Consider the following 14,107-nt stretch of genomic DNA (forward strand, 5'->3'; position numbering starts at 1 on the left):
ATTCAGTTTAACCAAAGGAGACGCTTCGATTGGTCTGTCGATAAACAGGGTCCCTACATACATGAAAATGTAACTCTCTTGTGCGAATACTGTTCATAATTGGGATCGATCTTTTATCTGACCTTGAGTCCCACCCACACACCCCTCTACGATGATCTCACAAGGTCCCGGTTGTGGGCCGGACTCAGCCCTCCATAATTTTAGGGAATCCTAATTTATGTAATAATTCCTCATAGCGCGATCACAGCAGGTCGAGACTGATGTCATCTTTTCTATGGATTTGGGGCCTTTAGGTGGGGTTATGATTATGAGAAAATATGTGCATGATTGCCTAGTTATCCCGGTGCCGACAATATACATGTCGGATGGATAGAAATTCCGATATTCCATATTTTCTCCCGGAGATGTACTGTCTCTGTCGCTAGTTGTAAAGGGTATGAGTTCTTCTTTGGTCCACTTGGATCCTAATTACCTTTTCCTGTCTCTCTCTGTGGACATAATAGACTTTCTTTGAAGTTACCTGGACATAAAGAGAAGTCCTTGAATTTTAATCAATCTTCTTCACACAGCTTTGTCATTGCCATTTGCATAAAGACAGGTGTGACACAGCTCACAGCTCCTCATGACAAATGGTACATGAAAGAAAAAGAAGGAAAGGGGGGGCATGAGGGGCCTAAGGATTTTTAATATTTTCTATGATAAGTATTATTCCAGGTACAGAAAAGATTTGTACATATCAATCCATTGTAATTAAAACAAGTAGAAATGATTCATATGTTTCATAAGTGTCATTGGTTGATTGATAATTTGTTATTTCTATTACACAAAATTTTGAGGAATTGAAAGGGGTACTGTCCAATCTGTGCAAGACTTGTGCTGTAAGTTACTATTGCAGTGGATACATCAAATAAGTAAAATCTCCGTAACTGCCCACTGGGTAAATGATCATTATCCTCTTCATCTCCTGACTGTTGTGCGCCCATCACCTCTTCCTCCTTTAGTTTGTTCCTTGGCTCCTGCACCTTCACTAACAGTTTGTATGGAACCATGAGCCCCCCTCGATCGCTGTAATCCACCCTCACATGGCACATGCTTGTGTGACGACAGGAACTTAAAAATATTGTCATCCCTTTTGCATGCTCCTCTGCTTCCACCTCTTCCTCTGGGGCGACCGGCTCCTCCCGCAGACTATTCAAAGTGTGCTCCAGCATGTAGATGACCGGAATAGTGATTATGATGGGTGCAGGGATCCTTCATCTGTGCCCACTCCGCAAGCATGATTTGTCTGTACTACATTGGCGCAGTTAGTGGAAAACTGCACCAGGGCTCGTTGCTGCTGCCACAGTCGCTGCAACATGTACAGAGTGGAATTCCACTGTGTCAGCACATCGCATATCAAAAGGTTAAATGGTAAGCTGAAAGAACTCTGTAGAGATGCAAGTCGATGATTTGCGGAATGCGACCGACCGTGCTTTCTGCTGCTGCGCATCCAGGCCGGGATAATGGTGAAGAAATTGCTGTACCACCAGATTGAGGACGATAGCTATGCAAGGCACATATGTGAAGTTGCCCCGGCAAAGGCCTGCTACCAGGTTTGCACGGCTATTGCACACTGCCTTCCCTGGCTCCAGGTTCAGTGGAGACAGCCATTGCTCAAACTCAGCCTGGAGAGCGGTCCTCAACTATTGATCCTTGTGACTGCGATCTCCAAGGCATATTAAACACTGCATGATTTCAGAGAGTCCTGGCTGTGCAGTATGGAGGTTGGGGGTTCTCTCTGCACTGTTGGAATGTGTGTCTCATTAAGGGAGAGGTTGAGGACTCAGGTGGAGACCCTAGAGGAGATGGAGGAGGCAAAAGCAGTGGAGGAAGTGTTAGATGCAGGGGTTTGTCCCGCAAGCCTTGGGGATTCCAAGACTTGTGGAGCAGTCCTTTACCCACCTGCCTCCACAGCTACCAGAGTCACGCAGTGCCCAGTCAGCAAGATGTAACACCCCAGGCCATGTTTGCTCATACAGGTGTCAGTGATGAAAATGCACCTTGGCATACACAGATTTTTTTCAAGGAACGGGTGATGTTGTCTGCGACACGTTTGTGTAGTGCAGGCACAGTTTTCTTAGAGAAGTAATGGCGATTGGGCATCTGGTACTGCGGGACTGCAACGGCCATCCACTTTTGGAAACCGTCTACTGTATATATCCACCAGGCAAAAAGGCAGCATTTCCATGATGAACAGATTGGAGATGGTGAAATTCAGGCTCTTAGCTTTGGCATGGGTAGGAGTAAACATTCTTTTACGTGACTAGAACTGAGGGACCGAGAGCTGGCTACAGTGCTGAGAGAGCGTGGAGTAGGGTGAACACGACAAACTGCTGGATTCTGAGTGAGGTGCAGGTGGAGATGTTATAGCGGATTGAGAAAGATGTGTGCTCATGAAACAAAAACAGCAGGCATCTCCACTTCCGCAACAGCTGAGAGCTTTCACTCTCCCAGACGTATGGAGTAAACAAGTGGAGAGTCTACGGCTGGAAACCTGTGTGACGACACTTGCCATTGTGACTGAGGAGGAAGAAGCAGCAGATGCGGTTGATGGGATAGCCTGTGGTTGGCGAGGCTCAATAGTCTGCATTTTAGAGCAGTAAGATTCCCAGACTAATGTGTAGCGCCCCCACCGCCGCAGGGCCGAGGGGTACCCGATACCGGGCCTGTGAGTCTCTGCTCTGGGGTTGTCACGGTGGCTAGGCCCGGTCCGTGACCCTACCGTGGGGCGCACAGAGATAAATATGGTGTAGTGGTGGTGGTGGTGCGGTGCAGTAAATAACGAGGACACCAGGTTGCAGTCTCTTTACCTCTTTACTGAAGATCTCTGGGTCCTCAGTCCGGAATCCAGATCACCAGGCTGCGCAAGTCCGGCCGGTCCAATGGCACCTCCAGAGTTCTCTAAGCAGGTGGAAATCTGTGCCTTCCTTCTAGCGTTAGGTGTTGCGGTCCTTCCCTGCTGTGCTTACGGAAAGTCCCCACAACTGTTCTGTCCGTTTCTTAAGTTCCCTCACAACTCAATTAGATGATGTTCTGCTAATTCTTCCGTTCTTCCCTGTTGTTATGGTTAGAACGGCACCCGTTTGACGGATAGGCTCGGAGCTCTTCCGGGACCCTAGAGTCGCCCCTCTCCACAAGTTGCCCCCCAAGACTGCATAGGTGATTTAGGTGAGACAGCCCGCCTTAGACTGACTGTCCTGCCGCTGTTTAGAGTATTGCATGAAGCTGAATATTGTAATACTCCCTCGGCGTTCCGGCCGCTGGTTGTGCGCCTCAGTAGAATGTTGCCTCGATCTTACAGCACGACCCCTACTGGTATTCTCCTTGTTGCTTTGATCTCGTTTCTCACTCAGCACAATCTATCTCGCTTCCAATCCTTTCTTGGGCACCGCCGCTATACTGAGCAGGCACGGTCCCGTTTCATTCTCTCTAGTTGCCAAGCCTCTGTCAGGATCCCACTCCTGCCAGAGACCCTACCGAATCTTCCCCTGCAACACCCTCTGCCACAAGGTGTTGCCTGGCTCCAACCCAGTCTGCTCTCTCCCTAACTTCCTGCCTGACCCCCAGTTTTACCAGTGTGTGAGGAGTGGCCTAATGAATAGAACCCTTAGCTCCCCCTGGAGGCCCGGCGGTGAAATGTATTGGTGTCTGTGATACCTGCTCAGATGAACTCCTTCAGTGCCATCAGACGTACCATAGCTCCCCTTAGTGGCGGAGCCACAGCACTGCAACGACCAGGACTCTGGGGCGCTGCACTCCCCCCTGGTTAAATCCAGTACTCCGGGACTGGGAAGAAAACAACAATACAAGTTAGCAAAAAGACATACAATTTTGTTGAGTGCAATAACAATAAGTATATTTAAACAGAGCTTCCCTTTATGGGAGGTGAGGACACTTGAACGTTACAAACATGGTTAAATATCATAGCAACATGCTATAAATAACTTTTCTTACCCAACCGGGTATTCTACTTAGTACAAATTCTTGAACAATAATTTAACATCGCCTTTAAGGATGTACACTCTAAATCCGCTAAAGACCTTCCTATAATCACATTATAAGGCAATTTAACTTTTACATTCTCCTTCTTTAAATCTGCAGGACCGCCTGTCCTAACGGCACCAGACCTACTGCCTCTCCTTTCTTACAGGACCGCTCCTTTCAGCCTGAGCCTTCTGTCTTTTCAACTACTATACACAGTATAGAACGTAACATTACTTTCAGTTTAAGAGCACTGAGCCATCTCTATATGGCTCCTAGGAGGACTCAGGGTTTACCTTCTATCCCCATTTTCTGTCAACATTATCAAACATTTTCTATAAAACATTAAACTTTCTCATTACTTTCTTACTAGCAACTATGCAGGACACTACGTCTACCCCTACGGGCCCACTGCATCTTTCTTCTAACTTTCACTTTCCTTCGGGGAACATTATCAGCATTCTTTTACAATTAACTAGTTAGTTACATTAATGATTACATATCAACAGCATCATTAACTTTCTCTTTTAAGGCATTATTGCTATCTCGCAGTCTTAAAGCAATACCATTCTTTAGATGCACAAGTGAACATCCCCTTTAAGAGGGGACCAAGTCTTTATGAGGTAGCATATCTTCTCAAGCTACCAGTCCGTACTTAGCAAAGGTTCCAGTGTGGTATCTTCACAAAGAGTCCTTTTTGAAGTAAAACCAGTAGGGAGCACCTTTAATAAGGTGCAAACTATTTACAGAGAGTTTGTATCATGCACTGTTCATGATTCAGCAGTTCTTTCAACAATGATAAGACAGGAACAAAAACAAAAAGCAGAAGAAGGGATCCCGGGTAAACAAAGGGATCCCTTTAAGAGTTAACCCTAGTCGGGTTTCAAGCAGCAAAAAGCAGGGAAACAAACAGTTAACTATGTACAGTTTCAGGTTTCCGAGGTTTAGTTGGACGGCTTCCAGGGCTGCACCTGGCACTTAACCCCTCTTGGCCTGGGAAAAGTGAGGTCCAGGGTTACACCCAGTGCTGGACAAACGCCGTTAATCCGTCTTTCATGTACAGTTAAATCATGCGCAGCGATGGAGGTCTGCGCAGCTTGAGTATGGGCATTTGCTGCAGCAGAGGTAGCAGCTGCTGCAAGATCAGTCACTGGAACGGAGTCAGCAGCTGTGGCACTAGCAGTCACTGGAGTGGTGTCGGTCGTCAGGGCAGGGTCGTCCTTCATACCTGCTTCAGATGCGGTCCCTCCGGTGCTGGTCTGCTCCGCCTCCGCTGGGGTCTGGGACGCTGGTTGCGGGGCCTTGCGGTGTGGCATTGTCATCTCCGTTTGCAGCATCTCGCTTTCAGGCAGGGCCTTGCCTTCTGGCTTCGGAGCGCTGGAACTTCTTTCTTGCTCCGGACCAGACGAGGCTACCGACAGACGTCTGGCGAGGCTCCCGATGATGGTCTTCTTCCACCCGGCCTCAGTGCTCAGCTGCGTCTGCAGGGGTTGGCGGATCAGCCCGTCCGCTCCGGTCTGCAGGAGGTCAGTGTCAGCTGTGGAGGTCTGGCTGCGGTGCCTCTCCGGGTAGCTGGGGGAGTCCTCGGCTCCGACCCCACGTTCCGGCTCCGGGCGGCTGGCCATGGCGTCCTCCATGTCGCTGACTTCTTCTTCCTGGTCCTTTTCCCGCTCTCTTCTTCGTGGGCGGTTTCATTTTCGTTGTCTCTGCCCACCATTAAGGATCAGGAGGCGGATCTCGGCTGCTGACGGACACGTCCTCAAGGGGCCGAGATATTTAGACTGGGCGGCCATTGTCTTTCGCGCTCTTCAGCTTGTTCACGCCCACTTCCACGCCCTTCTTCTTCTCCTGCGCTCTCCTTAGCGCTGTAATGGCGGCGGTTTTGGCGGGAACTTTTGGCGGCAATTGGCGTAGCACAGCCCTTGCAATAAAGTACAGTCCAAGCACAATAAATCACAGTTCCAAGGCACACATGACCTGATTCTTCAGGCTTAAGTAGATCCTGTTCGTGACGCCAAGTTTGTAGCGCCCCCACCGCCGCAGGGCCGAGGGGTACCCGATACCGGGCCTGTGAGTCTCTGCTCTGGGGTTGTCACGGTGGCTAGGCCCGGTCCGTGACCCTACCGTGGGGCGCACAGAGATAAATATGGTGTAGTGGTGGTGGTGGTGCGGTGCAGTAAATAATGAGGACACCAGGTTGCAGTCTCTTTACCTCTTTACTGAAGATCTCTGGGTCCTCAGTCCGGAATCCAGATCACCAGGCTGCGCAAGTCCGGCCGGTCCAATGGCACCTCCAGAGTTCTCTAAGCAGGTGGAAATCTGTGCCTTCCTTCTAGCGCTAGGTGTTGCGGTCCTTCCCTGCTGTGCTTACGGAAAGTCCCCACAACTGTTGTGTCCGTTTCTTAAGTTCCCTCACAACTCAATTAGATGATGTTCTGCTAATTCTTCCGTTCTTCCCTGTTGTTACGGTTAGAACGGCACCCGTTTGACGGGTAGGCTCGGAGCTCTTCCGGGACCCTAGAGTCACCCCTCTCCACAAGTTGCCCCCCAAGACTGCATAGGTGATTTAGGTGAGACAGCCCGCCTTAGACTGACTGTCCTGCCGCTGTTTAGAGTATTGCATGAAGCTGAATATTGTAATACTCCCTCGGCGTTCCAGCCGCCGGTTGTGCGCCTCAGTAGAATGTTGCCTCGATCTTACAGCACGACCCCTACTGGTATTCTCCTTGTTGCTTTGATCTCGTTTCTCACTCAGCACAATCTATCTCGCTTCCAATCCTTTCTTGGGCACCGCCGCTATACTGAGCAGGCACGGTCCCGTTTCGTTCTCTCTAGTTGCCAAGCCTCTGTCAGGATCCCACTCCTGCCAGAGACCCTACCGAATCTTCCCCTGCAACACCCTCTGCCACAAGGTGTTGCCTGGCTCCAACCCAGTCAGCTCTCTCCCTAACTTCCTGCCTGACCCCCAGTTTTACCAGTGTGTGAGGAGTGGCCTAATAAATACCCTTAGCTCCTCCTGGAGGCCCGGCGGTGAAATGTATTGGTGTCTGTGATACCTGCTCAGATGAACTCCTTCAGTGCCATCAGACGTACCATAGCTCCCCTTAGTGGCGGAGCCACAGCACTGCAACGACCAGGACTCTGGGGCGCTGCAAATGCATGTTGATAGCGCATGTGTGGGTTCATGCATGTAGTAGTCAAATTATTGCAATTTTTTCCTCTACTCAGTCATTTTTTGCAAAGTTAGCAGATAACATGAGTTGGTTCATCCTTTGCTGTCTCAAATATAGGCCCAAGCTAGGCAAACCTTTCCTCCCCTGCAAACTGCAGACCCGCGACCACTGCTGTTCACAGCCAGAGTTGTGGATGAAGATGTAGTGCTTGTCGTGGTTGCATCACTCCATATCTGTGCAGCAAGCCACAATGTAAACTCCTTGTCTTCCTCCTCCACCTCCTCTGCTGAGCTACTCAGCTGCATGCCTCTAGGTTCATATCAAGTGGGATCTACAACATCATGGTCATCCTCTCTGTTCTCCCACTCCTCCCCCTGAGAGTCACCCTCCTCCTCTTCCTGCCCTGACAGCACAGTACAGTCGACGTGCGCCTCAAGTATGCAAGTCTCAAAGCATTTTGGCCATCGGTGCAGATGCTTTTCTTCTCTTGATTCTGTGAATCTTTGAAGCATCTCTGATGCCCATGGGTTAGAATGTGTGAACAGCTCTGCAGACTCACCCATCTGTGGTTCCCCACAGTCAGTTGGGCGGTTGGAGAGTTGTGACAGGGGAAACAAGGGTAATTGGGGTGCCACCTCTGAGGATTGTACTGTGTGATGTTAAGGTGAAAGAAGAGGAGGAGAGTCCACTTGATGCAACGTTTGCATCCTCTAGAACACTTTGTCTTTCTGGAATCCACTTCTATTTCGGCTTTGTTTTATTTCAATCTCTAAACACTGATATTCTTATTCTTCACATATATTTTTTGCTTATTTAAAATGTATTGTTCTATTCAATTTCTAAGTTTGTGCAAAGATATCATGTATTATGCCAACAAGATAACTTGGTGTGCTGGTCACATGACCATGGAGGACCGTTTTTGCGCACCTCTTTTTTGAATGTACTATTTATTCCCACATTATTACAAGCTGTACCCGGTCATTTTGGTTTGTCCTGATAAAGAGATATAATCGCCTCAAAACGCATTAAGAAATAAAACCGCATCCATACTTCATCTGATCTCCTATTGTATTTTGAATCCTCGGCAGCACAGGTTTCTTATCCACTTACATCTCCAAGTTTGTATACTATCCTTTTTGGATCCTTTTAAAAATTAACAAAGGGGTTGTGACTTTCACAACCACCTCAGGTAAGAAAATCCCGTTGTACTCTTTTCTTAGTAATCCGGATAAGACCCTATTGCACTAATTTTCTTTCCAGTTTTTGTATAAAACACATGGACCACACTATTAGCAGAAAGAATTTAAATTCTGAAATGTGGACTCCTGGCTGCACCATAGTATTAGCACAAACAATTTAGATTCTGAAATGTGAACTCCTGGCTGCACCACAGGATAAGAGCACAATATGTTTCATAAATGTCAGTATTACAGGCTTATATGAACAAAAGTCTGTGTTTTCTCGACCAACCAGAAATTAAAACATAAATCCAAAAGTCAACATATAGATAACAGCCTATTCCTGTTGGCTTACTAATAATAGGCCTGGTTAATTAAGATAAAATGATGTGTCATCACATCTATTATGTCCAGAAACTGTCAAGATTTTCAGGCTTTCTAACTTGCCATCTATTTACTTAGAGTTGGTAGTTGCTTTTAATTTGTATTCTATCAGAACAATAGGAGCCGGAACTTCCTTTCTTTAACTTCCAGCATGCATTACTCTTGCCAAAGTTTGCCTGTCCTAAACTGAAATCCTTCCTCTTTGGGTATGGCAGTATTAGGCCGGAGACACACTGGTGCGAGAGACGGCCGAGTCTCGCTGGTTAAAAGCAAGCTGTGGCACCTGCACTCCGGAGCGGAGCGTGCGGCTCCATAGCAATACATGGAGCTGCACGCTCAGCTCCGGAATGCAGGTGCCACAGCTTGCTTTTAACCAGCGAGACTCGGCCGTCTCTCGCACCAGTGTGTCTCCGGCCTTAATGTATGTTGTAAAAATCACTTTCTTCTTTCATGCCCAGCCACAGGCTGGATGGGAAACAAGAGATCACATGACAGGCCTGGTGGGATTAGGCCAACCCCCGGCTGACATAGCAGCTCATCAGATCCCTGTGATTGAGTCGTAGATAAGCAGGTGGCAATTCATTAATTAACCCATAAGAAACAGAACTCGGTGGGACGTGGCGGGCTCCAAAGTCACCTGTAAAAGTTGTTCTCTTTGCTTAACCTTTGGGGATCTTTATTCTGTCAAGGACTCAGAAAGTTGATTATCGTCCAGGTGAGTTCTTTGGGAAAATACGTGTGGAATATAGCAAACACAGGTGTGAGTGTGAACACCGGCTGACCGGAGCGATAGGGCTCAGTGCGTACTGGTAATTTGCCCAGATCTGGTCATTTGGCACAGCATGCTGACATGTTTATTCAAAGGGGAAATGATCTATTTATTAAAAATGGAACGGAAAGTACAGATAAATATTTGCTCAGCCGTACCTGGACTAACATCTCACTACTAGAATCGAACACTGGAAATGTGAATTAACCTTTTTGTGACTAAGAAGTGGATACAACTGTATTATTTGACAGCCTCGACACATGCAGGGATTGCCTGTTTGTTAGGAATCCCTGTGTGTGTTGCTGCTGTCGAACATCCACCAGACATGCAGCCGCGGGAACTTGAATATATTTTTATTTTTCGAGGACACCGAAGACACTCGGTTAATACACTCAGTTGCTGCTCTAGCAAGAAAACTTTCTCAAATACTGGTTACAAACACTTTCACTGTCTGAACATGGGGGGAAGGAGATTAGAAAAGCTCACACAGGGAGAGTGCTCGTAAATAGTGTTTGAGAATGAATTATTGCTTGAGCAGCAGTTCAAAGCAGCTTGTAAAAGAGCATGAATAGTTAAAACAGCACATTTAGAATAGTGCTTCAGGTTATGTTCATTATTTTTGTTGCTGTTTTTCTGCAGCCAATGTCTGACCTTTCGGCAGTAAAAAAGTTGCAGTCAAAATGCAGGTTGTGTTGCCTTTATTTGTGACTTTTTGCTATGCTTTAGTTGTGCTTTTTTTTTTTTTGCTGCATTTTTCAGAATCCCAAAGTTCGTGCTTTGTATCCACCTTGCAAGCATAAAGAATACCGGTTGTTAGGCCATCAATGCAATGCATCAAATTATTTATTGCAAAAATGTTTTTTTTATGTTTATTAGGTAAGGAATTGGTTACTTTTAAGACATATCATCAATTTAATTATCACTAATTCAATTAAACTATACGTGGGGTTGGGAGAAACAAAATGATGGCAAATAAAAAAAAAAAAGCGAATTATATTTTAATTTAATAAATACTAACATCCGCGCTCATATGACGATGTAAAGGCATTATGGTTAATACTTGAGAAAATCACAAAAATAAATATCCTGCCGTACCAGCGTTTTTTTTTTCCAACAAAACCGCTGCAAAACTGATAGCAGCTTTTTTTTTTTTTTTTTGCTGCATATTTGCACTTACTCATTGCATTCTATGGGTTCAAAAATGTTGAAAGAATTCATATGCTGCAGTTTTCCAGTTCTTCCAATTCTTTCCAAGACTTCAAAGTTTTCGCTGGTACTACAAAAAGCAGCTTTAAATTTGCATTTAAAAAAAGCGATGCAAAAACGCAACGTGTGAACATGGCCTTAAAGAAAAGGCAGCAAAATAAGGTAACGGGGTATGTTAGAAATGTTTATAACTTTGCAAAGAGTGATCAATAATTGAATAAATAAAAAACTAAATTTAATTAGTTAATAGAAGAGTGACGTCCCAAAAGCAGGTGTCATGGTGTCATCATCTGGAGCCCCTATAAATACAAACGGCTATTTTTCTTCTTTTATATCCTCTGAATTACCCCTTTCGTGCAAATGTTTCAAAATCTACGTCTACGTCATTCTGTTGTTTCACAGCGACAAAGATAAAAACGCCAAGTCGACCACACAAAATAGATATTAACAAAAGGTGTCAGCTAAAAGAAGTATTTGACTCAAATAAAAAAAAAAACAAAACATTAAACAACTAAATAATATTCAGTTCGGATTATGATTGTATTTTCAATATTCGCCGTACACAAGCGAACACCATTGGAGTGAATGGGAGTAGAAATGAACGGATATGTTTGGAAACGATCATCAAACATAAATTCGGCATGAATAGGGAACCAATATGGCACGAATAGGGCAAATTCAGAATCCGGAAAATATTCGCTCAACTCTAGTACCAAGATCTGAAGATCACTTCCTCTAGAATTGTTACCAAAAAATGCCAGCAAAAGTAAAAAAAAAAGTGTTGTACTTTAGAGGAGAGGCTCAAAGACTGAGGAGCTGGTATTCAACAGCTTAGATGCCTCCTTTCATTTCTCGTTCGCGGGCGCCCCATCCCCCTCAAATCTAAGCCACAGCTGATGAAACTGAACCCTATGATCAGATTGGGGCTGACGTCTAAAACTTTTCCAGGTCTTCGTCCTTGAACAGATCCCACTTTCCAGTTCAGGAGACTTTCCTAACGGCTACAGCTGGATATAGTTAGAAGATAGATACATTTCCAAACTTTGGTGGAGAATTGCTTCCATGCTTCTCATACACCATACACATAGAAAAGATGCTGCTCCTTTATCTGTTTATAGAAGTACTGAGCACTGTAGCTGCAAATCCAGACCTGGCTGCGGACAGTAGAGGCAGCAGCACCATTTGTCTGTCCCTCTGCCTCTTTCTCTGCGGCTGCTCTCTTTTCTTCATCTTCTCTCCATGGACGTCTCTGAGCAGCTGATGTAACCTAATCTCTTTATGTACTTTTTATTTTTGGAAAAAAACGTAGTTCTTTTTTAACATCAAGTTTAAAAGGGATTTACCACCTTAGGCCTGTCCCACACGTCCAGATAATTCCGGCACCGGAAAAAATCGGTACCGGAGTTATCCGTGTCCGTGTGTCCGTGAGCTCACGTAGGCCATCCGTGTGGCACACGTGCGGCAGCCGTGTGCCGCCTGGGTACCACACGGACCGTGCAGGAGAGACAGCGCTACAGTAAGCGCTGTCCCCCCAGCATGGTGCTGAAGCCGCCATTCACCCGTTCTCTCCAGCGCTCGCTGGGGAGAAGGGATGAAAAATCTTGTTTTTTTTTTTTTTTTAATGTGTTTAAAATAAACTTTAGGGCATCCTCCCCCCTCCCACCCCCTGTGCGCCCGGCCGCCGGCATTAAAATACTCACCCGGCTCCCTCGCAGTGTCCTGTCCTGGCCGCACCTTCTCCTGTATGAGCGGTCACGTGGGGCCGCCGATTACAGTCATGAATATGCGGCTCCACCTCCCATTGACTTTAATGGGTCCGTGTAATACGTGCGCTCCCACGAACACTGACATGTCTCCGTGTTTGGCACACGGACACACGGTCCGCAAAAAATCAATGACATCTGCACAGATGCATTGATTTCAATGTGTCTACGTGTGTCAGTGTCTCCGGTACGTGAGGAAACTGTCACCTCACGTACCGGAGCCACTGACGTGTGAAACCGGCCTTAGACATTGATGGCATTTCCACAAGCATCGGGTGATTGTTTTCACATTTTTGTCCCATTAAAGGGAATATGTCGCCAGGTTTTTACTATGTATTATAAGAGCAGAATGATGTAGGGGCAGAGACCCTGATTCCAGAGAGGTATCACTTTCTATTCTGTGTGCTGTGGCTTCAATAAAATCAGTGTTTTATCAGCAGGAGATAATCACTACTGGACTAGTTATCTCGTGCCATGTAGTCCTCCTGCTCTGTGTAACCCCGCCCCACCACTGATTAGCAGCTTTCTGTCACTGTACATAGAAATCTGCCAATCAGTGGTGGGGGTGGGGTTACACAGAGCAGGAGGACTACATGGGTCAAAATGGGGTTATACACAGCATTCATAGCACTGCTAGATCTGCAGCATAGAGCGCAGAGATTGTATCAAAATGACAGCAAAGAGCCGAGCAAGTGACACATCGCTGAATTCAGGGTCTCTGCCCCTACACCATGCTGCTCTCAGAATACATATCAAAAACCTGCTGTTAGATTCCCTTTTGAGCTATGAGCAATTGTTGTCTTTTTTTTGCACTATTCCCACACAGATTTGTTGCAGAAAATGAGCAATGTTTTACAGTAAAGCAAAATGAAATTTCTGAAAATGCTTATTTTTTTCCTTGCGGATGTGCAGCAGGTTCAGATCTGAAGCGTGTCAATATTCAGAGTTTTCTCAGCACACTTGGGCATGTAAAATTCTGGGCACCCCTGGTCAAAATTACCATTATTGTGAACAGTTGCGCAAGTTAAAGATGAAAGGGTTAAAGTTAAAGATGACACATTTCCTTTGTAATATTGTACTATTGGTTGCAACACAACCCCAGATCATGATTGATCCACCACCATGATTAATAGATGGCGAGATGTTCTTTTCCTGAAATTCTGTGCTCTTTTTTCTCCACACATACCTTTGATCATTGTGGCCAAATAGTTCTATTTTAACCTAATCGTTCCACAGGACTTGTTTCCAAAACTCATCAGGCTTGTTTAGATGTTCTTTTGCATACTTTTGACCCTGAATTTTATGGTGAGGGCACAGGAGAGGTTTTCTTCTAATGACTCTTCCATGAAGGTCATATTTGTGCAGGTGTCTCTGAACAGTAGAACAATGTACGACAACTCCAGAGTCTGCTAAATCTTTCTGAAGGTCTTTTGCATTCAACTTGGGGTCCTGGTTTGCCTCTCTAGCAATCCTACGAGCAGCGCTCACTGAAATTTTGCTTGGTGTTTCAGACCTTATCTTGACCTCCACTGTTCCTATTAATTACCATTTCTTAATTACATTTCAAACTGAGGAAAGAGCAACTTGAAAACACTTTTCTATCTTCTTATGGCC

This window comes from Ranitomeya variabilis, chromosome 1 (genome assembly GCF_051348905.1).
Source record: "Ranitomeya variabilis isolate aRanVar5 chromosome 1, aRanVar5.hap1, whole genome shotgun sequence".
NCBI lineage: Eukaryota > Metazoa > Chordata > Amphibia > Anura > Dendrobatidae > Ranitomeya > Ranitomeya variabilis.